General features: G+C 48.1%; 1 long non-coding RNA gene across 1 annotated transcript; it reads left to right on the forward strand.

Moving 5' to 3' along the window:
- Positions 1-5178: 5178 nt before the first annotated feature.
- LOC127300974 (uncharacterized) lies at positions 5179-8003 on the forward strand. The gene is made up of 2 exons (XR_007851740.2): positions 5179-5882; positions 5970-8003. It is a non-coding gene; the product is annotated as an uncharacterized lncRNA (long non-coding RNA).
- Positions 8004-19827: the final 11824 nt, after the last annotated feature.

The following is a 19827-nucleotide window of genomic DNA, read 5'->3' on the forward strand; positions in this document are numbered from 1 at the left end:
AATCGACCGTAGCAACGCACGGGCACTTTACTAGTAACTTACCTAATGATAAAGAAAATAAAGTTTCTTGTTGGTCCGTCTATTTTTACTCTTGGTTTTCGTTCAAATTACAGCACTGCCACCGGCAAAAGTTAAAACCAGCTAGCCTCGCTTCGTCGACCGCGCCGCCCTACCCTCTTTATCCGGCCCTGCCGCCCCCAGGCTCCTTCCTCCACCCCGTCGCCCCGGCCACCTTCCTCCAGCGCAAGCCAGCGGGAGGACCGACCCAGCCATGCCGAGCACGGTGCCGGAGGCGTGGAGATTGGTGCGGTCGCCGAGGAAGTTGAAGAGCGAGGGCGTTAGTGGCTGCTGGGGCTGGATCTCCTCGTCGAACAACAACAAGTTCTCCGGCAGCTGATGCAGGAGGTGCGGCACGACGTAGGTTTCTTCCTGGATTCTTGAATATCCTCTTAGGTTCTCTTCGAATTTCCTATGGATCTGGATCAGTAGTGCTTTCGCGGGGCTGCGGTGATTGAAAAGGAAGTAGACGATGGAGGGAGGAGGAGGCTGCGGCCGCGAGACATTGCTGATGAACGGTTGATTTTCTTATTAACGGACCTGTGACTTATGAGCAGCTGGAGACGGTGCAGTAATAGAGAGAGGAACAGGGATCTATCAGATCAACGATGTTGGCAAATCCATAAAGATGTTGGACTGAGTATATAAACAAGTGTCCACAAATTGTCCCACACGCTGATATACTCCATTGATTAGATATAGCAATGCACTATGTAAGATGACCATGAAGCAGTGCAGCTTCCGGAGGCTCCTGCCGAAAAATGTTCACTAAATGATACTGCTAATTCATACTTCAGTAACTGCTGGCCTGCTGCTATGAATGATACGCCATCTTCAGTTATGAATCATATGCCAGCTTCAGTTAAGATATATCAAATGAACAACCACACAGTTCTTTAGGGCATCTCCAGCGACGCGACGCAAACGGACGTTGAGCGACCGTTTTCGTCTGCCGTGACCGGAAATGCGTCTGGAGCCTGCTCCAGCGGGGCGACGCAAATTGACCGGGCGGTCCGCGGAGACGCAAACCTGGCCCAAATATGCGCCAGGTTTGCGTCTCCGCGGACACTCGGCGGTCGTGGAATGTGTCCGCGTTGGGTACATCCGGGCCCGGTCGGCAGTGACTAGGTAAGCAAAAGATTTTTTCATTACTATTGATTGGCCAAAAGAACCATCTTTACAGAGATGGTTAGTTGAGTTAACCTAAAACTACAACGGCTGTACCTACTCGCCGTCGCGCGGCCTACACCGGCCTCGGTTACTCGCAGTCGCGCGCCCTGCTACTGGCCGCCGGAAGGGCCAGCGGCGTCGTCGAAGCGGGAGCGATTCGCGCACTCCGCGCCGCGCACGCCGGCGATCGGACATCTCATCCTCGCCACCTGCGGCGTTGGAGGCCTCGGCCGGGCGGCGTCCCACGTGGCCATCGCCGGGGCCTCCTCCGCCGCCGCCCGCGCCTCGACCGCCGCCGCCCGTCCCTCCTCCCCTCCGCGCCGCCGCACAGGACCGCCGCCTCCGCCGTCCGGCCTCCTCCTCCGCCGCCGCACGGACCGCCGCTGCGTCCTCGTTCGCCTCGACCGTCGCCTGGATCGCCACCATGTCGGTGACGAAGCGGGCCCTGTCCCTAGCCGCCGCCGCCACCGCTTCGTCCCTGGCGGCGATAGCGGCCTCCAGCTCGCGGTTCTCCTGCTCGACCCGCGCGGGAGAAGGGCCCCTACGCTGGAGCGAGTCCAGGTCGGAGCACATTAACCCCCGAGCCATGGCCATCGCATAGCTGTGGGCTTCCTCCTTCTCCACCCAAGCCTGACGGCGCTGGGCGTCCCCAACCAGGGACTCGAAGGACGCGAGCAGAATCCGCTGGTCGCCGGCGCACTCGAAGCCCATGGGCACGGGGACGTCGTCGTCCGCGATGTCGTGGATGACGGCGCCAGCCGGAGGGGCCGCGATGGCCGCCCGCGCCTCCGCGAGCTCGGCCCTGGCGTTGGCGATCTCCGCCCTGGTCGCCGCAAGGCGCCCTTCCGCGCGCTCTGCCGCCTCCGCGACCTCCGCCTCCGCCACCTCCAGGTCCAGCTGCTGGGCCTCAACGCCGCCGGCGGCTACCTCCTCCTCCTCCTCCGGGTGGAGCTGCCGGCACATGTGAACAACGTGCTCCCAATTCATGTGATCGGCCATGGATGGATGGTAGCTAAAGGTGTGCCCGTCGCCCCCGCCGGTGTCCACCATATATAGCCACGGCGGGGCGGGAAACGGCGTTGGTGCGCAGGGCGTTTCCCGCGCGCGCGAAACGCCGGCAAAACTTGCCAATGTATTGGGCAAGCGCGGGAACGATCGTCGTCGCGCGGGAACAGTTAATCGCCGGCGGCAGTCCTCGACGGGACGTAAAACGCCATTAGCGAGCTTGACGCTGTCCCCGGTCAAAAAATGCATCGACACCGCTGGAGGTACCCAAGACGCAAACGCTCGCCCTGGACCACACCGCGTCCGTGGACCGACGCAAACGGACATTTCGGATGTCCGAAATGCGTCGGCCCGCTGGAGATGCCCTTAGGACATCGCTAATCTTAGATGAAAAATAATATGGTACCATAAGGGAATGAGGATGGGGCTACGACGTTGGCGGTGTGGGAGAAACGGAAGACGAGTGTGGCTGCAGCAGCATCGCGGGCGCGGGCGAGGCGGCGCTAGACTTTAATGGGAGGAGGTCTTCATGGTTTAGTGATGTATAACACGGTTAAGCACGCTATTTTAGGATTAGCGCCATAGCGTGGACTCTTCAGATTCAGTATACTGACGTTGAACCAGTGATATATCATGCTATGTTTTCATTGATAGTGGTACATTGAGGAGAATTTAAATTTGGGTGAAAGCCAGAATACTTCTAAAACAATGATACAAACAAGATGAGGTTATATTTTAAATCGTAAGATGTTTAAATTATTTTAGACCCGTTGCAACGCACGGATAAATTTCCTAGTCTATACCTAATAATAAAGAAGGTAATGTTTCCATGGTATCATCCGTTTGATTTCTGGTTCGTTAGTGCCAATCGATCGCTACTTTGTCCCTGCTGATCAAATGCTAGGTGTGGACCGGCCCAGTCAAAACCATCGTTGATACGCACCGTGTCCAACTCGAACGGATATTCCATCCCTAGGTTCAACGTCAAAGCAACTCCAGGTCGATCAGCACACCCCGTGGTTCCAACATTTAGGGTGTGTTTGGTGGCCTGAGTCAACTCGGAAAATCAGTACTCATCCCACTTCTACCACTTGAGATAGTGTTTGTTAGGTCGGGTCGTCGCACTGAGCTTAGCCCACCTCATACAAATAAAGGCTCTCAGCCTGGCCGGGTTGTGAAGCTCAAATCGAGCTTCACAACCCAGCTTGGCCGAGTTCGTCCCGCAACTCTCTCCCGTGGCCCGCAACGCACCCCCAGACCCCAGCCTGGCCTGTCATTTCCCCCCAATTCCCTCCCGCACCCGCTCCCTCCTCTGCGCCTCTCCTCTGGCCGCCGGCCGCCTCCGCCCCACCATGGCTGCCGGACGCCGCCGTCCCTCCCCATGGCCGCCGGCCGGCTGCGACCCCCGCACGGCCGCCTCTCCCCTGGCGCGCGGCCTCTCCCTAGTCGCCCTTTGCCCCGTGCGGGCCGACGCCTCCGGGTCGACGCCTCTCCCTGGACGCCCCTTTCTCCGAGCGGGTTGCTGCCTCTCCCTGGATGCTCGCCAGCGACCCGACGGACGGGAACCGGACATCCTCGACAAGGCCGACCGCCCACCATCGTTCAGTGCCTCCAATGGTCGCCGCCCCTCCCCACTTCGCCGCCGGCAGAGAAGCTCCAATGGCACGGACCCGATTGCTTTTGTTTTTTTCGTACAGGGATTCGATTGCTTTTTTGTTTTCTTTTCAGGGGCTTTTGTGTAAAAATATGACCTCGGCATGGTTGAACACATCCGTGAGCACCAAACACTTTCTTAGCCCAGCATGGTTGAACCCAGCCGACCCACCAAACACATGGCAAATTCTGAGCCCAACTTGTATAGGGTGAGCATGTCTCAGCTGAGAAAGACTATCTGTGATGAACCGACCTACCAAACACACCCTTAAGGAATCAACTACCGATGTTCAGAGCTACAACAAAATTAGTCGATTTAGGCATCGCTTGTTTGCTGGTATAACCTATTTTTGGACCGCGTCGCCTCTTTTTCAATACTAACAATTACTACAGGGACTTGCAATCTTTTTCGATAAGGAGTATATATTAATATCGCGGAGATTGGGGACTTGCAATCTGGATCCAAAGTGTGTTTAATATTTGTTTTGTAACTGATTTTGCTGACTAAAATGTTGAAGGTACAACTGGCGTTCCCAAGGTAGAGCGGAGCACAGTGCAACGCATCAGGGACTTGAGCTTGGCGGGGTATGTTGAATGTCATTGGGACCTAGATCAAGGGCGACCCAAGGTCGCTGGTGTCCTCGGCCAAGGACGATGAAGTGTTGTCCATGTTGACGGTCCCGAGCTAGGCAGCGTGAGGTCTAGGCCGATGAAATTTCCACCAAGATGACACACAAAGGGAACTCAAGGAAGGGGAGGAAAGGGCGGCACGACGTCACCGGTGAGTAGAAAAAAGGTCAGAGCCATAACGACAAGGCCTAGGAGCTCAGGTCTTATGAGAAATGAACAGAGAATCCGTAGCAATCGCATGAGCAATTTTCCTAGTCTCTACTACTTATAAAGGCACGAAGTGCCGTTGGAAAATTGAATCTGAAACGTCCATCCATTTGCATCACACGGTTAACAGTAATCTGTTCTCCCCACCCACGATTTCCGCCAGCGCCATCTCCCCCACGCTCATTTTCCAAAAATATCTGACTCAATACATCTGGGTTGCCCAAATCACGGAACGACAAGGAAACTGTTCCTCTAAATCGGGCCCTTCCTAGCGAGCTCTCCATCTCCATCTCCATCTCCACTAATATAAAAAGAGAATAGAGGGTGGTGATCCAACAGATCACGGCCATACAAAGTCCATCCAACGATAGAAACAAGGGCGGACACTTCCTGGCGGACTATCACGGAAGGCCGAAACTGACGGATCAAAAAAAAAAAAAAACTGCCTCGCACGTTCACCCCGCCTCTCCGCGCAGGGCCACCATCGTGGAGATCAGTTCTCCCTTCTCCCCATCCTTCCCAATTTCTCACGCAACCTTTGCCCTGCGCCGCCACACCCTCTCCTCCGCCGCCTCCCCACAGGATGTCGCCTGACCCGCTCGGGCGCCTCCTCGACGATGCGGAGCCGTCTGGTAGAGAGCGCCATGGCCTCCTCTCTAGGGATTCAGAAATCGGGAGGGGGGCAGGGAGAGAGGTCACGATAGGCGTGGATGGAAGGGAAGGCGCAGGACGACCCAGAAGACATCCGCCCGCACGCTCTCACAGTCTCGCTCTGCCGGATGGTGCTGGACCGCCGGACGGCGAGGGCTCCTTGTTGCTGGCCAAACTCAAGCGCTTTCTCGCGAAGATAATTGTGGATTCCAAAGTAACGACCACTGTTATCTTACTCCTTCCTTGGTGCTGGAAAGTGGTGGTAGTAGAACCATATAAATCTCAGACAATTACATGTATCTCGCCAATTAGGCCAATCTTGGTGCTGAATCGTGTTATGTTGGGTGTGCACCTATATGGGGTAGTAGCAGCAATGAAAGACTCATGGACCCACCCTAGAAGCTACGTAATCTAGAGTTGAAGCCAATTTCAGAACACTAGGTTCTGGAATCTCCCCAGATCCAGAAGCTTGGAAGCGCAGATGGAGGACTTTTGATATCTATATACAGGTGGCTTAGAAGCTTAAATTTCTGTACTCTCTACTACTCTTAGGTCATATACTGTGATTAATGCATTTCTGATTGTTATCTGTATAGGGAGAGGGCAAGGAGCAGAATTCTGACATAAGAGAGGCTGCAAGAGAGTGAATTCTTTTGTTATTGTAAAGAAGGATTATGTTGTTCGTGTGGAAAAAAGCTTCCTTGATATCCATCTCTTCTGGGCTGGCAAGGGTGCTTGCTGCATTCTTACTCAAGCCTACTATGGGCCTGTAATATCGGCTTATGTTAGTTTTTGTGGGGCAGTTAAAAGAGTCCATGTTAGTTTGCATGTTTATGTTAAGGTACATTAGGATGCCTTCATAGAGAACTTTATTTATTCCAAGACAACTGATACATACTCTATGTTACTGTACTCTCATTATGTGCATTAGTTTTAATACTGCAGAAGTGTTCTATGCTTCATGAAATGACGCGATAAGCAGAACTGTTTCTTATGCTTGCTGCATGCTGCATATACCTGGTGGATCACGTTATGGATCAGCGTTTAAAATATGAGAAGTACACCATCTGCCTTTAGAGTTGTCATCATCTGATATGCTTCCTTATGTTCAAGGCCGCAAGCAATTTTAGTTAATTAGCAAGTCATTTTTTCCCTCAAGTTCAGGACTGCAATGGTAGCACTAAAATATGATTTGTTTATTATTTGACTGACATTTTTATGATAAACTTTCGCCTTTAATGGTCTTCTTTGGTAGCCATTCATTTTCAACTCAATAATTTGTAATTGTTTGACCTTTTTCTTCTTGGAACAGATAAATGTTCTGTTGGGGTTAACATGTTACTAGAGGATGTTTTTACAACTCATTATATCATGGTTTATATAGATTTAGTATTCTCATATTTATTAATGGGGGCACATGTTGCATCATTGCATATGTATACGATTATGTGATATCGGTACCTTTATAGATATGAAATTCTCTTCAGTTCATGCATTTTCCCAATCGTTTGTCTTCCTATTTGTTTACTAACAACTTTCGATGTCTCTGATAGTCTGATTGTACTAATAGTTTATGTAAATCAATATTATTCTTTTATGTTAATAAATTTGCATGCGGTTGGTTGGCTATGCCTTAGCTGAACAGTGACTCTTCAATCATGCGTGAACTGATCTTAAGTTTAAAAAGATCTTGTCACACAAAGTTATAATCTTAACAAACAATCCAATTATGTTTTTTATATTTAATCTAGCTCTCTTTGCTCCACTATTTTGGAGTGATATTTCTGTTTTTATGGGTGCTTATTTGGGATCTGATGTTTCTGATAGCTCTAGAACTATCGAAGTTTGTGTTCTTCTGAAACTTGATCCTTTTGTTTTGTCCTAATGGTTCCTGGCTTCCAGACATGGATGGCTTCTATGTAATACAAGTGCAACTTTATCAAAGCAAAATCCACTACTTACAAGCCAATTATTTTTGTTCTAGGTAATCCATCATATCATATGTAATTGCTTCTTGCACGGTTAAAAGGGCAAGCTTGACAGATTCTTGCATCTAACCATCTTTTGATAGAGAATAGTGTCTATCTACAGAGATCAAATATGCATGTCAATTCTTTTCCTTTTTGCCTTAGCTAAGCATTTTCTGCCAGGTTGATCTATCATTTAAGAATGTCCTCAACAAGATGCGATGCAGTTTTTTCCTTTGTTCACAGCTTGTGTCATGCTTATGTACCTGACAATACTACGTTGAAGAATGCTCCGGGGAATTAATCATTGAGAATGGGAAGGGCTGCAGGCTCCAGGGTGTTACCATTCAGAATGGTAAGGAATGTAGGCATCATTGAGAATGGGAAGGACTGCAGGCTCCGGGGAGTTACCATTCAGAATGGTAAGGAATGTAGACTCCGGAGAGTTACCATTTAAAATAGCAAAGCAGGATTCATTGAAGTCTTGTTTCCAGTTCCTTTTACCACTGCTCTATTCAGTCTTGTTTAACGCATTTGAATGATTGTACCAATAAAGACGATAAGAGGTGTGTGAGAGTCTTTCATTTGTATTGCAACTGTGAATATTCGTGTAAAATATGTACATATATATGCAATGTTTATCTATGAGTTGCACACCCCCAAGCCCCCAGTTTTCCTTTGCACTAAATTTTATTTAGTGTCAACTTTTTCAGTTTTATGCACCATGATCTGTTATCTCTGCAGTCGGACATTAGTCTCTTCTCCCTTCTCAGTTTTTGTTAACAATTCCTGAATTGGTGTGATATATGGTGGTGATAATTATTTATATTGCTTTTGACTTCCGAACGATGAGATTATACATTCTGATTGGATTATATAAGAATAATATAACCTGCAATTTCCTAACGAGTTTATATTGACCTGAACCAAAAGATGAGCAGAAGTTGCTTCGGCAGCATTCATACGCCGAGATATAACCACAATAGATTATAAACGCTTGAAGAATCATACATCTAGGGAAGCGTGCTTTTGGATAAGAGATAATATATTTGGTAATGTTTGGTATTTGGGTACATGAATACATCGTGAACAGGAAACAACATATTAGAATATTTGTATGAGTCAGAAATTACACAAGAAAACAGTTCAAAATTTCAAGGAATCATCCTACATTTAGGTATCAAATTACAATTGTGTCTGTGTCCATAAAGGATGTCTCAACTTTATCAAAATATACGTTTATCAACACATGTTTTATTGTCTATATATATTGCCAATTTTGATAAAATTGAGACGTTCTTTTTTGAACAGATGGATTATTATATTTGATACAATATAGGTTTGTTGTCGTGCGTTGCACGTGCGTGTTTACTAGTTTATATAAACAGATGTACTAGTACAATTGACCCCCTCGTAGACTTTTTCTAGGTGTCTCACGAACAGGACCGCGCAGCCGTACCGGTGGATGCGGCGATTGTGGGCTTTTGAGAGACGTGCTACAGCGTACAACCTTCGCAATTCTTAGGAGTTAGACCAAGCCGCGTTTCCTAAATCGTTCACCCAAAGGGTGCCGGATTGAGTTTTTGGGTGACGCATTTTTCCGTGTAGCGTTTGGGGGGCGTCGCTTCCCAGCCGCGTCCTCCAAACACGACCTCTAAATAAATAAAAGTGCACGAAAATAAAAAATTTCATTCAAATTTGATTATATATTACAAGTTTGAATGAAAATTGCTAGATTTTATCTAACCCTAGCCTACTGGCCGCCCGGCGGTGCGTTCGACGGTCCCACCCTGTCGTCGCCTCCCTTCCGCCGCACCTCCTGCTCCGCGCGCCGGCTCTCCCTGCATAGGGGGGCGAGCAGATGCCGCTGCTCCATCAGCGCGTCGTCACCTGCCCTCCCCTACCGCGCCGCCTGGAGGGAGAGCTCGACGGCGCGGCGAATCTGCTCGTCTTCGCGGGTACGGGCGTCGTCCTGGAGCTTCTTCTCCGACTCGAAGGACTCGACGAGCGCTCGTTGCTGATCCGCCGCCTCGTTCGGGTGCGGCCCGTCATCGTCGGACCACTCGAAGTCGTCGTCGTCGTCCTCCTCCTCCTCCGCCACCTCCGCCTCGTCCTCCTCCTCCGCCTCGTCCCCCTCCTCCTCCTCCTTCTCCTCCTCCATTTGCGCCTCCATTTACGCCGCCAACGCATCGGCCTCCGCCGCCAACGCACCCGCCCGCGCCCCCAGGCCGTCTCCGTTGCCGCCAGCGTCGCCTCCCACTTCTGACGCTCCTCCGCCGCCTGCCGCTGCTGACGCTCCACCATCTCTCGCCACCGCTGCTCAATCGCCTACAATCGTTCATGGTGCTGTAGATGCCACTCTGCACGCCACCGCTCGCCAATATCCTTTGTCCGGCGCCGCCGCGCCTCTTCCGTAGTGGCAGCGTCGAACACCGCTATTGATACGGGGCGACTTTCGGTCTTCACCGCATCATGTGCTTCATCGCCAAGACGGCACGCAAAGGTGAATCTTCTCCTTTATGCGTGCCTACAATCGCCTATGTGGAACGATATACTACTTCATACTCCGTCACATCTTGATGATAGGAGCTTAACGACAAGTACGGAGGGAAGGAAGGATGGCACGGAGACCCGAGGACGCAAGGCCGATGTCACGGAGGCATGGAAGAGAAGAAGGAAGAGGAAGGGCTGGACGCCCCAGGCCGGCAGTGCCGCTGCACCATGGCCGGCACTGCCGCCCGACGCACCCCGGCACTACCGGCCTCCCCACACCGGCACTGCCGCCGAGGCCGCGACCACTTACAATATGAACCCTAGCTGCCACATGTATGGCTGTGTGCTTGTATATTTGTTTCCCCAAAATACCCCTCCTTAGTGGTTCCCTATAAATAGGCACCCACCCCCACCTTCATTAGGGTAGAGATGAATTGAGAGAACTTGGCTTATGTCTCCACCATCCCTTTGGTCTCCGTGCAGCACCGACGAGACGTCTAGCATGCGCCTCCGTCGCCATTAAGGAAAAGTTGCGACGCTTCGTTCATGAGTCGCCGACGCGTCGGTCCCGCCACTCTCCGCCTCGCATTTTGTTGTGTCCGGCTTGCCCAGAGCGTCTCCTGTGGAGCGGGGATGGGCTCGGACCACCGGACACCGTATTAGGCCATGCGAGATGGAAAAAGCCTTAGAGCGCGCGACTGGGAACGAAATTTTGTCCGGCGCACAAAATCCGTTTGCGGACGCTTGGGGGAAGCGGGCTAGAGATGCTATTAGAGCATCTCCAGTCGCGTCCCCCAAAGTGTCCCCCAAAGCAATTTGGGGCGCGCCGAACCAAAAAAGGTTCCAGCCGCGTCCCCCAAAGCCCATTTTTGTCCGGCGCCCCCCGATACGGTGTCCGGTACCCCGAGCCCGTCCCCGCCCCACAGGGGACGCACTGGGGACGCCGGACACACCGAAAAGCGACGCGGGGAGTGGAGGGGTGATAACCCACAAGTATAGGGGGTGTATCGTAGTACTTTCGATAAATAAGAGTGTCGAACCCAACGAGGAGCAGAAGGTGTTGACAAGCAATTTCGATGAAGGATTCACTATAAATGCTCACAGACAAGTTTTCAGGTGGTTTTGATATAGCAGATAAATAAAATACAAGTAAGTAAAATGCGAGAATAATAATTTCAGCAAGTGGCCCAATCCTTTTTAGCACAAAGGACAAGCCGGTTTGTTTACTTATGACGACCAAACGTTCTTGAGGACACACAGGAATTTAGTCTAGTGCTTTCGCTTCATATAGTTGATTAATCTTCATTGTTTTGATAAGTGTTGTGTGGGTGAACCTATGCTAATGCACCGCCCTTCCTAGGACTAATACATACTTGTGATTAAACCCCTTGCAAGCATCCGCAAATACGAGAAAGTAATTAAGATAAATCTAACCACAGCCTTAAACTCTGAGATCCTGCTATCCCTCATGCATCGATATACCAACGGGGGTTCAGGTTGCTATCACTCCGGCAACCCCACAATTAGCAAACGAATACAAGATGCATTCCCCTAGGCCCATAAAGGTGAAGTATCATGTAGTCGATGTTCACATGACACCACTATAAGAATAACACCACAACTTAAATATCAAACCATTAAATATTACTCAACATAGTTCACTACTAACATTTAGACTTCACTCATGTCCTCAAGAACTAAACGAACTACTCACAAGACATCATATGGAACATGATCAGAGGTGATATGATGATGAATAACAATCTGAACATAAACCTTGGTTCAATGGTTTCACTCAATAGCATCAATAACAAAGAGTAATCAACACCGGGAGAGTTTCCCCTATGAAATAATCAAGATTCAACCCTACATGTTACAGTGGAGACGAGGTGCAGCGGTGGAGATGACGGTGTCGGTGGTGGAGATGATGATGATGATCCCAATGAAGTCCAGCTCGATGACGGTGACGATGGCGACGATTTCCCCCTCCAGGAGGGAATTTCCCCGGTGGATTTCAGCCTGTCGGAGAGCTCTTTTCTCTCTGGTGTTTTCCGCCCCGCAGAGGCGGCTGTGTCTATTCTCGATGATCCCCTGCACCTTAGGGTTTCGGGTAGATGAAGTACGCGAAAGGGAGATGGCCGAGGGGGGTCATGGGCCCCCTCCCCACGTGGCGGCGCTCCTGGCCAGGTGGCCGCGCCGGCCTATGGGGAGGGCCCATGGTGGCCCTCCTCGGCCTCCCCTTTTGGCTGGCTCCGTCTTCTGGAAAATAAGAGCTTCGGTATATTTTCCGTCAATTGTTGTTCTTCACAAATATTGTATCCTGACGGTGCTTTTTCCAGCAGAATCCTGACTCCGGTGAGTAATTCTCCAATAATCATGAAACATACAAAATAGGTGAAATAACATAAGTATCATCTCTAAATATGAAATATATCAATGAATAACAGTAAAGTATGATATAAAATAGTGATGCAAAATGGACGTATCAACTCCCCCCAAGCTTAGACCTCGCTTGTCCCCAAGCTAAACTGAACTCAGTAAACAAGACCACATGTTTATGGAGTGAAGAGTCGATAAATGAAATACGGACAAGAAGCATCACATTAATTCACACAAGACATTCTAGTGAACAACTTCCTCATATAACTCAACTTGAAACAAGTAGAGGGAAATCACAAATAAAGGTGCATAGGAAAACATAATTGGTGATGGCAAACTTCGTTCTTGGTCAAAGAAAAATTAACAGATTGTACTTATCTTTCGAGTAGAGCCTTTATATTAGAGCTTATATGGCAGAACTTACATGCTCAATCATAACAATCTCCTCATAATCATCGATAACTTTCAAAGTCATATTCATTCAGATAAAATTTATACTAAACAAGGAAGAATAAAAGACATGATTAAATAGATCACAATATAAATGGTTGGATCGCAACAACTCAATTGCTCGCTTAAGATAGAGGAAAATAGGTTTACTGACTCAACATAAAGTAAAAGATAGGCCCTTCGCAGAGGGAAGCAGGGATTAAATCATGTGCTAGAGCTTTTTAAGTTTTGAAATCATATAGAGGGCATAAAAGTATAGTTTTGAGGGGTGTTTGTTGTTGTCAACGAATGGTAGTGGGCACTCTAACCCCCTTGTCAAACAGACTTTCAAAGAGCGGCTCCCATGAAGGACGTTATCTCTACCAGCAAGGTAGATCATCCCTCTTCTCTTTTGTTTACACATGTACTTTAGTTTTATTTATGGATGACACTCCTCCCAACCTTTGCTTACACAATCCATGGCTAACCGAATCCTCGGGTGCCTTCCAACATTTCACATACCATGGAGGAGTGTCTATTGCAAAATTAAGTTGCTTACTGATGAATCAGGGCAAAACATGTGAAGAGAATTATTAATGAAAGTTAATTAATTGGGGCTGGGAACCCCGTTGCCAGCTCTTTTTGCAAAATTATTGGATAAGCGGATGTGCCACTAGTCCATTGGTGAAAGTCCGCCCAACAAGATTGAAAGATAAAACACCACATACTTCCTCATGAGCTATAAAACATTGACACAAATAAGAGATACTAACTTTTTGAATTGTTTAAAGGTAGCATATGAAGTATTTACTTGGAATGGCAGAGAAATACCACATAGTAGGTAGTTATGGTGGACACAAATGGCATGGGTTTGGTTTAAGGTCTTGGATGCACGAGAAGCATTCCTCTCAGTACAGGTCTTTGGCTAGCAAGGTTGGTTAGCAAGCATAAGATTTGAGGGAGACAAACAAATATACATGTGATAGAAACAATCATGCATCTTCCTTGTAGGCACAAATAACTTTAACTTCAGAATACTAAACTCATTAGCTAACAAGAAAGAAAGATAAAGAAATAATATATCTACATGTATTTCCCCCTTTTCTACTTAAGCCTCAAAGTATTGTTGCTCTTGACCAATGCTAAGTTTGCCAAAACCAAATAGATTTACTTGATGCTCCCAAAGTGATACCAATACTAACAACAAGATAAATCATATAACAGAAATTGCAAACTAAAATAAGGTGTGCAAAACGTAAATGATAAAACTTCTCATTAATATTCCATAACGATAACTCACACCAAGGGATACATAGATAACCAGCTAAAAGAGAGATACTTCCACACTGCAAACCATCTTATATGATAACTTCCCTACTCATGATATGACACTACTTGATAGTAAAAAGGTAAAAGATAGTGATGATGTGATACCGCGGCACTCCCCCAAGCTTGGAACAAACCAAGGGGGTGCCAATACCAATGATGAATTACTCCTTCAGCGGTGGTGGTGAATTCTTCCCGTCATCAGACTTCCAAGGAAGAGGCTCTCCATCAACAAATGACATCTTGGTCTCAGGAATCCTGAAACTGGCAGCAAAGCTTATGTGTTTAAACCTGTTTTCATACTCACAGTTTTGATTCTGAACATCATAATGTTGAGCTTGGAGTTTGTTGGTAGTGTTGTGAAGCGAGAGGATATCGTCCCAACTCTTTGCAGTCTCCTTCTTGTGTTCATCAATAAGTTCAGACACAATTTTGTGGAAGATGTCCACTTCACGCTCAGCCATCTTCTTGTAGGTGAAGACCTCTTGTTCTAGTTTCTCCATCCTGTCCTCCAAACTTCCTTCTCCTTTAGGACCCCGGACATCTTCAATCTGCAACTGTCCATCTACGAGCAGCAATTCCTTGGGATGCATCTTCAGCTCGTTCATGTGCGGGTTGACGATGTTCTCAAAGAAGCTGTCCTTCGGAGTTTCCGACGAAGACATGGTGGCTCAAGATCTGAAAACAGTATCTGGCAGAAAACAGCTCGAAACAAAACACGACGAGAAAACGATATACGGACCTCGAGGGGTCCGGGGGATTATATAGCAAAAAATTTCACGACAGAAGGAAAGTACCAGGTCGAACCAGAGTGGAAAAGGGACTCCGAGGAGCCGTCCCCATAGGGCGGCGCGGCCAGGGTGGGGCCCGCGCCCCCACGTGGGGACGCGCCCTCGTGCGTCTCCTCCGCTCCGATTCGATCTCGTAATTTTTCATATTTTCTAAAAATAGCAAAAACATTGTTCAGAAAGTTAAACGCGGACTTTTTATTACCAGAACTGTTACCTATTCGAAGTCGAACTCTGCAGAACTATCAATTTGATTTTTGATGAAAGTTTCCGGAGTCACCACTCGAATAACATCAATGTCTTCATTATAAGTGATGTAGCCCTACCCAAGGTCGACTCTACATCAAGACCGACAAGCCCTCCTCGTGGCCCATTGACACGAGCTCGAGCCCAAGCCATACACCAAGAGGTGAATTCGCTCCTTTCCACGTATACATTTGATACCTCTTTGGATGGCATGCTACTTCATGCAAATACCTTGTGTTCAATCAGGTACATCAGTCAATACGCAAGCCATGATGACCAAGCCAATGGAGAGGGAGCTGGAAATGAAGAAGATGGAATCCCAGCGCCCCAGCCGGAACTTCCCCCCCCCAGGACCGGAACTTCCGGCTAGATGCCTCCCAGATGCCCTCCAGCGCCCAAGAAGAAGCATCCGACCGGAACTTCTGCTCCGAGCGACCGGAACTTCCGGCCACCGGAACTTCCGCCCAAGTTCCGCCCTTGTTCCGGAAACACGCCAAAACAACACTGGATAGTGCTGCAAGGAAATCGACAATTTCCGGAACTAGGCCAGAAGTTCGCCGGAACTTCCGGTCCGACCGGAACTTCCGGCCCTCAGGACCGGAACTTCCACCGAGATGCCGCCAAGATGCTGTCTACAGGGAATCCAGCCGGAACTTCCGCCCAGGACGACCGGAACTTCCGCCCGACCGGAACTTCCGCCCCCTGAGGCCGGAACTTCCGCCCATACGCGTTTCAGCACCAAAACTGACCGATTCAGCATGTAACTTACCCCTTCGCCCCACCAACTATAAATAGCCTTGTTGGCTCTGATCTGAGATTAGACTTGATGTGAAATTAAACCTGAGCTTTGCTCACCCTTGTGGGAACCCTACCTAGATCTTAGATCTTGTACCCACCCGGGCTCCTTATCGACTCGTGAAGATCTCTTTGGTGACTTCTACCATTTGTTGGTCTTTTGCTTGCACTTCTACCTATTTGATCTTTTGCTTGCACTTCTATCAACCTTCCAGTTTTTTCACCCTTCTAGATCTCTCGGGATTCGATTCGTCGATCTATTTGCGGGACTTCTACCAGAAGGTCTTTTCCTGCAACCTCTATCGATATGGTGGTTTGGGCCAACGAGGGAAAACAGATTTTTGTGTGTGTGTGTGTTGTATTCCACGATTCCCCTCCGTGTTCGTCGTGTTCATCGCGTTCATCCACCTCCCCCACGAATTCCACCCAAATACGTGAAGATCGGGCATACCCTTGGGCTTAGCCCTTATCATATGGTATCAGAGCTCCTTGGTTGCCACGGATTTGACCCCCACACCCCCAAAAAATTTATTGAGAAATTTTTTGAAAATCCCAAAAAATAGCCCCAAATTAGCCTTGGTTGGATCTCGCGATTTGTTGAGTTTTTGGTGGTTTTCCTCCAATAGAAACTTGTCTTTGGTGTTGATCTGCGATTCCCCCACCTTCCCATAGCTTTTAGTGCCAAATTTTCCTCGAATTCGAAGGATTTTGGACCGGATTTCCACCCAAATCGACGAACAGCCCGCAGATCTGATTGCGACCGGAAGTTCCGCCCGGCAGGACCAGAAGTTCCGCCCGGGACCGGAAGTACCGCCCCCAGTGACCGGAAGTTCCGGCAAGCCGAAATTTTGACAGCAACCTTTGTTTTTCGTTTTGGCACTAACCCCCTTGTGTTTGGACTTCGGTTTGCGTGCCTTTTCAGCTACCACAAAGCTTCCGCAACATCGACAACGACGACGGCACCCCGAGGATCCAAGCGGTTCATTTGACACCTCCACCACCATAGCAAGTTCAAGATCGTCGGCCACCATCATCAAGTGGTATAACTTGCTCCTAACTTGTAGCCCTAGCCTCTTTTGCGTACCTTTCCTATCGAGAGCGGCTTTCTAGTGTTGCGAAGCATTGCGCAAACGTCCCGACCATGAGGGTGTGCGTGTGTTGAGCAAAGCTACGAAGCAAGCTCGTGTGAAAAGATAAGCAAAAGAAGTGTGACATACTTACATAGATAGTAGTATCCTTGCATAGTGAGAAAAAGAAAGAAAAATACAAAAAGAAAAAGAAAAGAGTGTGAGTGACACCTATACACAAAAGAATCCAAAGCTTATAAGCAAAAGAGAGAAAAGAGAAGAGAGGCGTCTTGCGCAAATCTTGTTGCTTCTCAATTTTGCAACCAAGCCACGGTCTCTCTTGAGTTAGTGTGACATCGAGCTAGTAGTCTTCGTTAGGACCATTTTTGTTCATGCTCACAAGTCGCGCTAACCCCATTTTGTCCCACGCGTGTGTTCCACCTTGTGTATGCCTTTTGTGATCACCGCCTTTGACTTGTGACTTTTGGATCTTACCCACTTTTGACAATAGACTTTTCGTTTGGTTCTTCCATTTGGCTTTCCACATCCATACATAACACCATATAGAGTTTTTGGTTTTGTGTGTGTGCATACATATCGGTTGTCCTCCGACTCGAAACACCTTTTCGATTTTGGTTTGCAAGTTTTGACACTTTTGGTAGTTTTTCCTAACCACCCACCACATAGTTCTTGTTTTAGTTGTAACCATGTCTAGTGGAGAAGGGAACCAACTACCGATGACGCGGCACCAACATTGGATAGCTACTCAAGCCGTCCACGCCAAGATCAATGAATTTGAAGCAATGATCAAGGATACCAACATCCGCTATGAAGAAAGAGCTCAAGTGCAAAGGATAGACCTCAACAACCAAGTTCAAGACCTCAATGAGAAGATTGAAGCTAATGTCAACGAGTTGAAGGCAACACTCACCATACATGGTCAATAGACAAGAGAAATGAAGACGGCGTTGGACAATATCCTTCATACACTCAACCGTCAAGAAAATAGAAGACACCACTCAAGGTCTTCGCGCTCTCATAGTTCAAGGTCACGAGCTCCTACACCGTCTCACCATGATTCCAATGAAGACCCACGCCACCATAATGTGGATGCTCAAGTGCTTCACCAACAAGCTCAAGAAGTGGAGCAAGCTCGAATCCGACTTGTACAAGAACGTCAACGCCTTGAAGAAGAGCACCTTCAACAAGAGAATCTCCATGCTCAATTCCAACAAGAGCAAGAACGCCTCCGACATGATCAAGAGCTAGTTCGAGAAAGGGAACAAGAGCGTATCCGCAATGAACAACAAACACTTGAAGAACAAGAACGACAACGACAAGTACAAGAAGCTCAAGCTAGAAGACAACGCCTTCATGAAGAGGAACAAAGGCAAGCGCACCAAGAGCGCCAAATCATCAATGTTATGCAACCTCCACATAATGGTGTACCACGCCCTCAAGGTCAAGATAATCATCGCCATCATGATGATCGACCTCATGGTAGAAGACCACCTCCTAGGGAGAGAAATGAGGAATCAAGTCATCACCAAGCATCAAGTGAAGAAAGTGTGATGCCTCGACAACGCCGCAACAATGATGATTAAGATGAAGGTCATGGAAGACCACCTCCTCGTCAACAACATAGCAACAACAATAGAGATGCTCAAGGTCCACAACATCTACCTCAACAACGTAAAGACCTTGGTGAACAAAGACCACCTCCTAGACGAAATGACCGCAATGAAGAAGAAATATTTGGGAAGCTCAAGTTCACCATGCCCAAGTTCCAAGGAGAGGAAGACCCCGATGCATACTTATCTTGGGTAGTCAAGGTTGACAAGATCTTCCGCATACACAACTTCTCCGAAGCAAAGAAAGTGGCCATGGCATCACTTGAGTTTGAAGGATATGTAAATGTTTGGTGGGAAGAAGTAAACAAAAAGCGTGACAAGGAAGGCTTAGAACCCGTTGACACATGGGAAGAGATGCAAGAAGTCATGCACAAACGCTTTGTGCCCAACCACCACAAACGCGACCTCTTCAACAAGCTTACTCAACTCAAGCAAAGCTTCAAGTCCGTTGAGGAGTACTACAAGGAGATGCACATGACCATGATGAGTGCCAATGTGGATGAGCGAGAAGAGCAAACAATGGCAAGATTCTTGAATGGATTGAACATTCCCGTTGACATAGGCATCCCCAATGGGCCTGCCGAAGATAGTACCCGGGGTTTATTGAAGGCCCACAACCCGAAGGATAAGGAGAATTCGGAAGCCCAATTTGCTAGTTAAGGAAAGCTAGAGTTGTATTAGGAGAGAACACTTGTAATATTACGGGAGGCGTTGAAAACCTTCCCGAACTCTGTAACTTGTACATCACGAATCCCTCGGCTCCACCTCCTATATAAGGGGGAGTCGAGGGACAAAGAAAGCATCGATTCATTGTCTCACAAACCTAGTTTTCATATCGTCGAGTACTTTTCGGCTGAAACCTTCGAGATCTACTTGCCCTCTACTTCTAACTAAACCCTAGTCTACAAGCCGTAGGCATTGACAAGTTAATACCTTGTCAATTGGCGCCGTCTGTGGGAATTAGAGGCGTCAAGGATCTGATCTCGATGGCACGTTCAAGATCGTCGACTTCATCAACAACAAACAACGCGATGGATCGAGGTAAACAGATCGCAACTTGACAATTCAGTTAATGCCTAATATACTATATATGGATAGACCTTTGTTATTTGCAGCGGTTGTCGTATGTTCAGTATAACTCCCTTTTTTCAAAGAATTCAGAATCCATCTGAAGAAGTTCGTCCATCATTTCTTCGGCTACAGGAGTTACAATGTCATTGATCTTGTCGACGTTCCTTTTTCGCTTCAACTGCTTGGCCAGGCATTTGGAGACAATCGTCGTCAGATCTAATTTCCGATGGCAGATATGTATCATGATCATAGCGAATCTTGC

This window comes from Lolium perenne, chromosome 7 (assembly GCF_019359855.2).
Source record: "Lolium perenne isolate Kyuss_39 chromosome 7, Kyuss_2.0, whole genome shotgun sequence".
Taxonomy (NCBI): domain Eukaryota; kingdom Viridiplantae; phylum Streptophyta; class Magnoliopsida; order Poales; family Poaceae; genus Lolium; species Lolium perenne.